We start from the raw sequence: 12201 nt of genomic DNA on the forward strand, positions 1-12201 counted from the left end.
TCTTTTTATACCTTGAAACGCCTTTAAATTCTCGGGTGGGTATAAGATGATGAATGTGATCTTGGCATATGGGAAATCATCCGTATTCTTCCTGAAGACCACTATAACACTGAAGAAGACTGTGGAGACAAAGATGAAGCTGATATAAATCGGCTGCTTTCAAGGATTTTAAGGTCTTCGGTAGATATGAACATTACTTCTCAAGAAGTTGAAGATAAAATAAGTTCAAAACTGTGAAAAAGCATTTTTTGATTTTTATTATGTTTATTTCTTTCTTTCTAATTTGAGTACTTACTTGAGTACCTGATCTACGGAATCGTGCTTTTGTTTTGATGAACTAAGTATTAATATTGAATAATTATTTTGTTAAAATGACCAGAAATATGGCATACATCAATCTTTATACATATAGTGGCTATTAGAAAATAAGCACTTGTATTCCTAAACGCTAAAGTATTCCTAGTTACAAAAATGATGGGAATACGTGTAGTTTGCAACACGTAATATGTGTAGAGTAGTAGCAATAGAATGCGTGTGCAACGCCTGGCCGTTGTTACTGATGTGTTAATTGATCGATTATAGTACGTCAGGTGCGGTAGAATGGAGGGATGTGTTGGAGCTGGCAAACAATGTTTATGGAACTTACTCAACCAGCACTGCTCTGCAAGAGCCCAACCAGCACTGCGACAGTCATAATCCGACACGAATTGCATAACCTGGAGATCTGCCATCGAGTTTCGATGTCTAAACTACTTATCATCGCTAAAAACGCTTTAGTGCGACGAATTCTGAGATTTCAACATTATTGAACACACGTCAGTTCTGGAGCTCAGAATGCGGAGCAGATACTCTCCATATCAAATAGTGTTAACGGAACCGAGTCCTGTGATGTATGACGAATTATACTAGTCTGAAAACATTTGTTACTTAGGTAACTGCATTCTACGATGAATCAAAGCTCTTCTGGAGGCTAACGGTGATTCCATGCCACATTAATCAGATAAGTTCCATTTACTTCAGGTGTTCCCATTTTATTGATAACCATCTTTGTGTGATAAGATTTATAAAGTAGTGACGGTCTGATATTGATGCAATTGACTCGGCGAATCACATAATTTCTGAAAAGAATGAAGTTGTTTATACACAGGACTGTATACCTACTTTTGGGCCACTCTATATGTGTTTTTTACATTCCGAAATATTATGAATTTCAAAACATGTTTGCTATGAATTTTATGTATATTATGAATTTTCAGCCATTCTTTTGCCATCGAATACTCGTTACATAAAACAACCATTTCCATGACTGGCACCACTGGATTTAGAACTGGTTGTCATGGTAACAACAACAAAGTGAGTCGTAACGTGCAAAGTGGCGATTCTGCAGTTTGGATACCATTACAAAGGCTTGTGCACTTCTATTAAAAAATCAGTGTTGCCAGTTTAATTCTTTCCTTACCATAAGATAATTCCCAGGAAAATGTCATTTAGACATTACATATATTTTAGCCTTTTTAGTTATTATGCCATTCGTCAATCTTTATATTCTATATCATGGATTCCCTTAAATATAGATCTTACTGAATTTTATCCTTCTCACATGTATATCGTTCAATGCATTTTTGAAAATACTCAAAAAGCTGGATTAATTGGTTACATACGTGTTAGTGAAACCATTTTTTATCAGTGAATGCAAGGAGTGTAATTTTAAAGTTGAATTTCAATTTGAATTACGAATTTATTTGACAGGTTAAGTATAGTTCACCTGCTTTGTGCTAAGTATAGTTCACCTGCAATATTTACGTATTTAAATAACTAACTAATATATATCCGCAGCGATTCTCAACCTATGGTTCGCGACTCACTTGTAAGCAATGGGTAAACTTATCGTCGCGATATTCTTGTATCAGACTGAATTGCATTATATAGTTTAATTTTTTTAAGTGTATAAGGAACGAATATTCTGAAATTTCGGATAAAGCATCAAGTAACTCATATCACTCTTCACTGTGATTGGGTGAAAAAAGACTATGTTCTTGGATTCAAATCTTGACCATTTATAGACTTCCAAACTATGCTATGCTTAAGTGTCTGAAGTTTTACAGAACGGCTTTCTCCGTCCGTCTATAGGTTTCAGAGCGAAAATAGTAAGGGATATCGGGAAATGGTTTCATGCAATCTATTGAGGATCCTAAAGATATATTCCATCTCCTCCGTTAACTTTCTACTCAAACAAAAAGTTGTTCAAATTAGCTATTTTCGGTTTCAACATTTATGCTGACAGAACGAAAACTGTAACTGATAGCGAGAAGCGGTATCTTGCAAAGGATTCAGCGACTCAACGTCATTTGACTATTCACAATATTACCAAAACCGAAAATCGTTCAAATTAATTATTCTGGTTTGAATACTGAGTTCCGTGGAGTAAAAACGGTCAAAGGTATCAAGAAGCTGTTTCTTGCAATCAATTCATCTTCCTAAGAATAGATTTTATCTCCTCAATTAAAACTTGAAGTGATTTAAATTAACCATTTCCGGTTTCAGTGTTTATGTTGACCGAACGACATTGAGCGTTTCAAGATAACATACCATGACTATCTGCAACATTCTATCAAAACCGGAAATGGTTCAAATTTAGTATTCCTTCCGGTTCCAATACTGATTTCCATAGAGCAAAAACGGTAAAAGTGTCGCAAGATGATCATCATGACTATCCGCTTCCGCAACACTACCAAAACCGGAAATTGTTCAAATTTACTATTTCGATTTCAATACTTATTTCCATAGAGCAAAAACTGTAGGAGATATCCAGAAGCGGTTTATTTGCAATCGATTCAGTTTCCGAGAAATAGGTTTTGTCTCCTCCATCAATCCTCTATTCAAACTGGAAGTGGTCTAAAATTACAATTTCTGGTTTCAACATTTATCGCCGTTGAACAGAAATTGTAATACAGGTAAATAGCGACAAGCGGTTTTCTGCAATCGACTTAGGGTCTCAAGAGAACATATCATCATAACCCGCAACACTCTACCGAAACTGGAGTGGTTGAAGTTTCTGGTACTTCCGGTTTCAATGCTTATTTCCGTAGAATAAAAACTGTAAAAGATATCGAGAAGCAGTTTTTTGTAATCGATTCAGCTTCCCAAGAGTAGGTTCTATCTTCTCCCTTAACCCGTTATTCAAACCGGAAGTGGTTGAAATTAACCATTTCCTGTTTCAATCTTTATCGCCATAGAACAAAAACTCTTTTATGTGGATTTTAGTAGGAGCTTTTTGATGTGGATTCAGTGTCTGAGGAACAGGGTCTGTCTTGTTTCTTACTAATCTACTGCAGCCAGTGGTTATAGATGTACAACTTCAAGTTTTGAGTAATGATTTCGCATAGTTTGGAATTCTACCGTAGTTTCACACTATGAAACGAAACTCAGCTGTTAGAATTAAGACTTAAGTGAATCATCATCGAGATGACTTAGGAAGAAAATGAAACCCATGTATTTATTCCCTCAGTATAAAAATGCTTTGTATCTAAAAACTCATAAGAATTTTTGTCATTCTTCTGGATTCCGTAAAGCTCGATTGAGTCACGACATGGGCACCTATCCTAGGCGCCCGTCCCCTCACGAGTATTTATTTCTATCTTTGCTTAAACATATGACAAGTAAACGTGCATACCTGAACGCTAGCCCAGCCTGCCCACCGCGAAATTTATAGAGATGATGATCCCAGACTGGAGAAGATTAAGAAATTCTTATATTTTGGTCGTTGTGAAAGTGTAAACTTCTTGAAGCTGAGCGGAATTAAATGAACTAAAAACTAGCATCAGCACAAATCTGTCTACTATAAAATCTCACCATTAAAAAAAAAAAAAAAAAAAAAAAAAAATGCTGTTCTGGGCTGATCAAAATCTTAGAAGGCATCATGACTACTGTCTTGGATGTGGAAGACATGTCTCTACAGGAATACCTCCAGTCTATGGAAAATGTGTAAGCCAGTGGATGAGTGGTGGATAGGGCAGTGTTTAGTATCGTAATACATGGAATTAATTTCTGCAGTGCAATGCCGTGCAACTTCATTAGACCTCTGCTTTTGACAAATGCTTGACATAGACGTTGTAGTTTATTTAGTTCTCGAAAAATATAATTGTGCACCTGAATTTTTCAAAGTCCCTTAGAATTATAAGTTCGGCAACAATTCACTAGAGATAATAGAAGAAGAAGTCATAAGAAAAAAAAAAGAGTAGACATCCAACACATCCTGTTGTTTGCTGTTTGAAGTATTCAGGTCCTATTCCATTACTTAATACAATGTTAGTTTTAGAGCAAAATGACTTGGCAAATGCAGAAAACTGTTTAGTTCAAGAAAACACACGCGTTTTTTACCCCAGAGAAAATCGTCAGAAACAAAGAGTATTTAAGGAGTTCCCTCGCTTTTAATACAACTGAAAGGTGGTTTTACAGTGTGTCTCGACAGCCGTACGTGTTTAGTTCTGTCTTTCTGTTGCAATTCAAAACTTTACAACCTGGTTCGAATCCCAATGAGTGTGTTTTTATTTATTTTTTAGAAAACAACTTTTCCGCTGTTCTTTGTTTGCAATTTTATAACTGAGCTCTTCGTGGCTAAGCGGTTAGCGTACGCGCCTATGGCGTCGGAGACCCGGGTTCGATTCGGCGGAAGCTCATGTGGTTCGGATTCCACGTTAATCAGTAGGTCCACGTCTCATATAGCCTCGCTGCTGAACGGGACGTTATACTCAAAATCAACTCAACTCAATTTTATAATTCATTTCCTTTTCTTTCTTTCTTCAGAAAAAGTCATGCTTTAGAAACTCGCTGACGGATTTTCATTTGTATCCGACGATTTCTCAAACACCAAGGAAATGAAAACTTTCAACTTTTTTTTTTTTTCATTTTTAAGGGTACATAGGTGCTCCTAAATTATTATCAAAATGAGTTAAAGTGTTTATTCTTCCTAGTATGCGTAATGACGAGGGGATGTTAGGAATTTCCCCCTGATAAAAATGTGTAGCAGAAAATCGACCAATTCCGGTTTTCACGGTGATCGCCAGAAGTGAAATCGGTCAAAGATAACAAGTGGTTTTTGCAATCAATGAAGCGTCCCAAGCATATATTCTGTCTTCATTTTAATCTCTCTACTACAATCACAAGTGGTAAAAATCTACTGCCACTTCCGGTTTCAATATTAATTGAGAAAATATCGCGCCACATAAACCACTTCTTCATGTGATGTAGGCCTACACGTGTCACTATACAGCGTGGGCACAAAAACACCGTCATTTCGATTGATTATAAAATAAAATCTTTTTGCAGTATCTTTGTAAATAAGATGTCAGGAAATGCATTAATTCAAAACATTTTTATTTCTTCTGTACAGCCTTCACTCTTTGTTCTGCTAGAGGGCAGTAAATTCAAGATGGCGCTCGGCAAACAGCAATACAGCTGGTGTATTTTGAATTTCACTCACAAAGAGTGTTATGGCTGTGCAACGTGCGTTCAGGCGTAAATCTCATGTAAAATCACCTTCGGACAATTCAGTTTTGAAGTACAACGATTTTGTAGAAGGATGCATCTGTAACAAACGTAAAGAGCATTCTGGCCGACCATCAGTGCCGCAGCAAGTTTATTAACCCTGGGTTAGGCGCGTACGTTTGTGTTGCACAATTAGGCGCGTGGATGACAGTTGTCACCCACCCACAAAAATATATCTGGAATAAGTAAAATCATCTTTAGACGACGATGGTTTGATTTGTTAGATACAATGTTAATTACAGGTTATGGTTTTGGTTGTACACAATGTTCTATTAAATACAACGGACTTTTTTTCCATGACTACTAGACTGACTGCAAGCATGTTACACAACTGTTTTTGAGATGTTCACCACACATCGATCTCTTACATTTTAATCACCACTTCCTTGTAGTTTTGTCTCTTCTTCTTACGTAGGCATGCCAGCATTTTCAGGAACCTGATGGCTTTTCAAGATCGACCATTCCTTCTTCCTCAACACCCAGTAAGAATCGAAGTCCACCCCTCATCCTAATTTCAACTGGAACTTGGGGAATAGAGCATCGCCGTTGTAGCTGGTTATTTCCCAGGCGATATCCTCAAAAAAAAAAAAAAAGAAAAAAAATCTCGTGATAATTGAGTTGAACTGGTATTGAATTTTACAATGTAAAGTGCGATGATTGCACATATATTTAGAAGATCAAAAATATCACCATGAGCCATTTTGTTCCGTTTCAGTATTGAGTGTCACTTGCACTTATGTGATCAATTTAATAATAACTGTCATCAGAACACACTTCCGACTCCTGCTCTTCCTCCTCAGGCCATTGCAGAACAATACTTTATCTTTTGTCGTCTCTGTCTTCCGGCGTTTTGATATTTTACTTGTTACGTTCATAGGCGCGCGGTTGACAATTGTCACCCAAACACGCTCCTGCAGAGATAATTTATTTCTTATAAACTGTAGACGGAAAACAGAAGTGTACTACTGCTGCCACATCAAACACCAACAATTAACGTTCAGCTACTGAAAGGCGTGACTGCGAACACCAACATACAGTGTTGCCATTTTGAGACAAAAATCACTGGGGGACACCTGTCACCCACGCGCCTAATCTAGGGTTAATCGCATGAGAGAAACCTTTGTGCAGAGCCCCAAGAAATCTGTGACACAGAGCTAGCCAAGAACTACAAATCCCAAAAAGTAGGGTTAGCAAGATGTTGTGCAAACGCTTGCATTTTCATCCGTATAAACTGCAATTGGTGCAGAAGTTGAAACCTGAAGACCATCCAAAGCAACTGTAGTTTTGTTCGGATCTCCAGCAACTACTCGAAAATGACGATCTTTCAGTGATGAGGCAAGCTTCCACATGTAAAGGTCAACAGACACAATGTGTAAATATATGAATGGGAGAATTCCCACTTTACGCTGGAGGTGGAACGTGATTCACCCAAGTTTAATGTTTTGTGCCATGTAAGAATCGGAGATCGTATGGACTCCTTTTTGAAGGTCTAACTGTATCTGGCGAAAATTACCTGGATATGTTACAAAACTGGTTGATGCTACGAATCACAGAAGCTATCAACATAATCACGCCGGATACTCTTCGAAGAGTGTGAGGTGAGCTTGATTATCGAATAGATTTGCCGCGTAACATGTGGGGTCCATATCCAGTGTCTGTAATGAACATATACCACATGAAACTTTGTGTGTTGATATACATTTAGGCAAAAAATGAACACAAAATTCCAAAAGGTTTTCATTTTATAACCAGTTATAATCACGGAGAGTTTTTGTCGACACTGTATATTGATCAAAGCAGTAAGTGTATGTTTGCCCAGCGAACTCAGTGCAATTATACATTATAAAGTAGTAGTTACACATGTACACCACGAAGGGATGGTTTATAATGGCTGAGCTTATATGGATGAATTTATTCTCCCGGGGAAATTATTCAATTTACACAATTATTCTCCTTCATTTTTAAGTATTCTGACATTATGCTAAACTGGAGTTGAACTTCCAGTAAGTTGTTCATCTTGTTCTTTTTCACGTTTCAGTCCCACAATCATTGCTGCTGCCCTAGTTCAATTTAAATCAGTTGTTCGTGAACTTTGTGTCGCTTTTCCTTAGTTTTCGTGACAAGTTTCAGTAGACTCCGCGAATTATTTAATAGTGTAATTACAAACTTATAATTAATATTTGTGACACAAGGAATTTGTTAATTATAACTATTGTTCCCTGAATGATGAAATAGATTCAAGACAGGATTTCTCCCTACTACAGCAATTCAGGGATATAGAAGCAAAACCTGCTAACACCATCTTTCAATTTTGTCAGGAGCCGAAACAAAAGTGACTCCCTTATGTTTCAGAACTGTTGAACAATTTTTGTTTAGTGGTTACTACTTAATACAGATGAGTGAAATCTACCACTAAAGAAGAAGAATTTTTCAGCAGTTCTGAAACAATGGGGAGCCACTTTTGTTTCGTTTCCTGACAAAACTGAAAAATTGATTTAGCAGGTTTTGCTTCTACACCTCTGAATTGCTGTAGTAGGGAGAAATCCTGTTTTGAATCTATATCATCATTTGTCCGCTCATAAAAGGAGAATGTTTGGGTAAGGAAAATATAGATCACCAAATCCACTTGCTGGCAACATTCCTACTTACATGTATATAAATAGTATGAAGGAACTGCTGTTTAATTACAATTTTAGATCAGCTGTCTGTTTCACTAATGGCAGTAATTTTAACATACGGTATCATTGAAAACAATTTACCTTCTCTTAATGCTTTAAAACATATTTAAGGAATGTTGCTGAAACCAGAGAGTCGTTTAACCAAACGTGTTACGGCAGACATTAGTAAAAGGTCTTTTTCCAAGCAATGGATTAAATATTAAATTAAAAATGATGCATTAACATGTAATAATTAACATGTTACAGTTAACAGTATGTTTAGTTAAACTGGCGATGTGGTAGCAGGTATAATAACATTGAAAAGAAAGGAGAGACGGAATATAAATATTGTAGAAAATCCAATGTTCATCTGACGAATTGTAGTATCAATTACCTTAAGGATCACAAAACCCACACTACGGAAGGTATGAGGTTGTGGTTTCTTTATTTTATCTTTGTCTACTCTTGTTTACTACTCATTAACTTTTTCACAATACAGTGAAAACTTCCTTCATATCGCTATGCTATTATGTTTAGTCTGAGAAACGATTTTGATAACTATTTTTCCACCGTTGTTCACAAGCTTAAACCTGCCTGCAATATTACGAGTTTCAGATGCATCACAATATCTGTCAGAAACAAACGTCAAAATATCATTTTTTGAATCCTTAGAATTCAGGCTTAATGTGTTAAGTATGGTGTAAAGGTCACAGCCATTACTACGAGGGTCACTACGAAAGTTTTGAGATGTGAAATAACTTACATACTTAAAATCAATTTAACACGTACATTCTCTCAAAGTATTCACCATTACACTGTACACACTTTTGCATCCTCAAAAACAACTTTTGGAAGCAGTGTTCCCAGTCTTTTTCTTCAAGTGTTGAAAGTTCATTCTCGTAAGCCACTACAGCTTCTTCAGGGCTGCAAAATCTCTTCCCACGCATGCGATCTTTGATCCTGGGAAACAGAAAAAAATCACACGGGGCCAGGTCAGGGCTATACGGCGGATGAGTCATATGTTCGACCTTCGTAGATTCTAAAAACTGAATTGTGATGTTGGCCGTGTGTGCGAACGCGTTGTCATGATGAAGCAGGATCCCACGCAATCCAGTTCTTGGACGCCGTTCCCGAAGCTTTTGGAACACTTTTGTTAGGCTTACAGTGGTGTACCACTGAGCAGTAACAGTCTTTTGTTCTTCAAGTGGAACAGTTGCAACATGGCCAGATTTGGAGAAGAAAGTTGCGACCATCTTCTTCCCCATACTTCACTTTCGTGGGTGGATTTTCATCTGGAAAGATCCAAACTATAGACTGGCGTTTATTTCCAGGGTCAAATTGATAGATCCAAGTCTCATCACCAGTAACAATGTCAGAGACACGCCGAGAATTGCCTCCATCAAATCTTGCAAGCATTTCTTCACACCATTCCACACACATGCGCTTCTGCTGTTCAGTCAAAGTGTGAGGCACCCAACGAGATGAAACCTTCCAGAGCCGAAGATGATCATGAAGAATTTTTGTTACTGCTGGCGATCCAATGTTCACTGTAGGTTCAATGTCCTTGAAAGTTGTTCGAGGATTTTCTCGAATCATTTGTTCCATAGCAGCAATGTTTTCATCTGACACAGCTGTTGCCGGACGTCCAGCTCTCTCTCCATCTTTAAGCGATGTCCGGCCTCTTCTGAAATCACCAAACCACCGAAAAAATGTAGCATGGGAAGGAGCAAGGTCCCCAAATGCCCCTGCAAACGGTCAGGGCTTTGTGTCTCGTTCAAACCACTTTTGAAATCGTAAAGAATCATTGCCCGAAAATGTTCCCTTTCGAGCTCTATTGTAGAAAGCCAAATACTGCTCACATCAACAAACAAGTGAAGGCGATACGGCCACGCCGATAAGCGAGGCGAGTTGAAACTTGCTTTGCTTCTTCTCTCTGAATACCACTACCGAACGCAATTGTTGGAATTCAAATACTGTGCCACAACAATGCGTATCTCAAAACTTTCGTAGTGACTCTTGTATTAGAAGTTCGAAGGCTTGCAGTGACGTCATAGCCTCACGAGGGAAAAAATTGCATATCTGCCCACAGCTTTCCCTGTAGTAGTCTTGCGTCTTTGCAATGCCCCTAACATACTTGATTTACGTCTTTTACCCTGGCGTGCTAGGTTTCTGGAAGCCTTATTGAGCATATGTGGAACACCATTCCCAGACAGACATACAGCATCTGTATGTCTGGCTGCTTCTATCGTCACTCGGGATGGTTAGACTTACCATGGTAAGTACTCTTGTTTTCTGAACACTTTTTTTTTTTTTTAACATGTTCGGTTGTCCCACGGGTGTCATATTGGGATCATCACCTTCTTGTGTACCAATTTTGAGCCAAATCTGTGGATTAAGGGCATGGGCCAAAGCTAACACACAGATGTGTCATCGCCGTGCCAAGGTCACATTGATCAGTGCGAGTCACTCTTGGATATCAGAATTTCATAAGTAATGTGCTTCGTACTGAGCAAGCAGATGTAGGCAGTATGAAGCTAAAAAAAGAAGAGAGAATTGCATTACGAGAAGTATGTATCACCTTCTTGGATAACTGCCTGTGATGGAAGTTGTTAATTTTCAGAAAGATAACGTTACACGAGAATACCATCATAAAATGCTATTAAAATGGTCTCCCGGTTGAAGATTTGCCAAGGTGTGGCCATCCTGGGACCTGATTCACAGTGATAAGAGAAAGCTGAAGAAACTAGCAGAAAACCGTGTTGGGACAAGTGGTCAGAAACTGGCTGGCAAATTTTCTCTCCAGAAGAACAATTGCTCGGAATTTGCAGAAAATGAGCGGGAAATATCTCAAGTATCAAAAAAAACACCCTTGTATACAGAGAAGCAACTCGATACAGTAGCAGACACGTGTAGAAAACTTCGTCTCGAAAATTCGCATCTTGACACAACCGTGATCATCATGAACGTGATATGCCGGAGATAAAATCCCAGAAAACACGATATTTATTATACTTCCCATATCAAGGGGACTCCAGTTACTGTACACTACAAAAGGAAACGAAAATTTCAGAAGAAAGTACAAAATGAAATGAAATCTTTGAGTTTACGTCCCACGGTTATGCCGGTTAGGCTAAAGGAGACGGTGATGATGAGTAATGAATGAAGTGGTGGAATGAAGAAAGTGGGAGGAAACGGGAGAACCCAGAGGAAACCCACGCACACGGTGTTTGTCCACCACAAAGTTCACTTGGCGGGGAAAGAAAGTACAAGATAATCAAAAAAGTTCTTGCCATTTATAACGTCTCATTAATCATGCGCTTACAGAGGAAACGAAATGACGCATGTGCCTGCCAAGCGATCAGGAGTTAGTCTGTCCATCGACCTTCAGTAATACAGGCACGTTGTGCATACACAGCATTCATAGTTCGTCCAGTGTCTAAGAGAAAGGGAAGTATCGACGCAGCTTTATTCGCGTGTGTTTATTGTATGACTTTAAAATGGGCCGCATCAAGTCGTCGCATACGCTAGGCATTTGGGGAGAATGACGTGAATAACTGCCAGGCATTGATTCCAGAAATTTCGTTCGGGAGATGTGAGCCTTTCGGATGAATCTCGCAGTGGACGACCACATGTGTTGGATAACGAGGGCCTGAAAGCAGCTATTGAGGAGGGCAGTCCAACGTGTTTTGAACTTGCGAAAGGTTCCTTATGTCCGCTGAAACTTCAGACTGCATCTGCATGAGATAGGGAGGTCATACAAATTAAACAAGTGGGTACCCCACACGCCGTCGGCAGCCAAAAGGAACAATGATGTTTGTCCTTGCTCACTCGGCACCCGAACACAACAATCTTTGATCGCTAGGTCACTGGTAACGAAAAATGGTCCTCTATGACACTTCCAAGGGTATCAGACATTGATTGTCCTCACGTGACTCTGTTCCTCACACCTCAAAACCATCTCTGTATCAACGACGGCGGAATTGTCAGCAAGTGGTGC

The sequence above is a fragment of the Thermobia domestica genome, chromosome 11 (assembly GCF_964235325.1).
Source record: "Thermobia domestica chromosome 11, izTheDome1.hap1.1, whole genome shotgun sequence".
NCBI classification, from domain to species: domain Eukaryota; kingdom Metazoa; phylum Arthropoda; class Insecta; order Zygentoma; family Lepismatidae; genus Thermobia; species Thermobia domestica.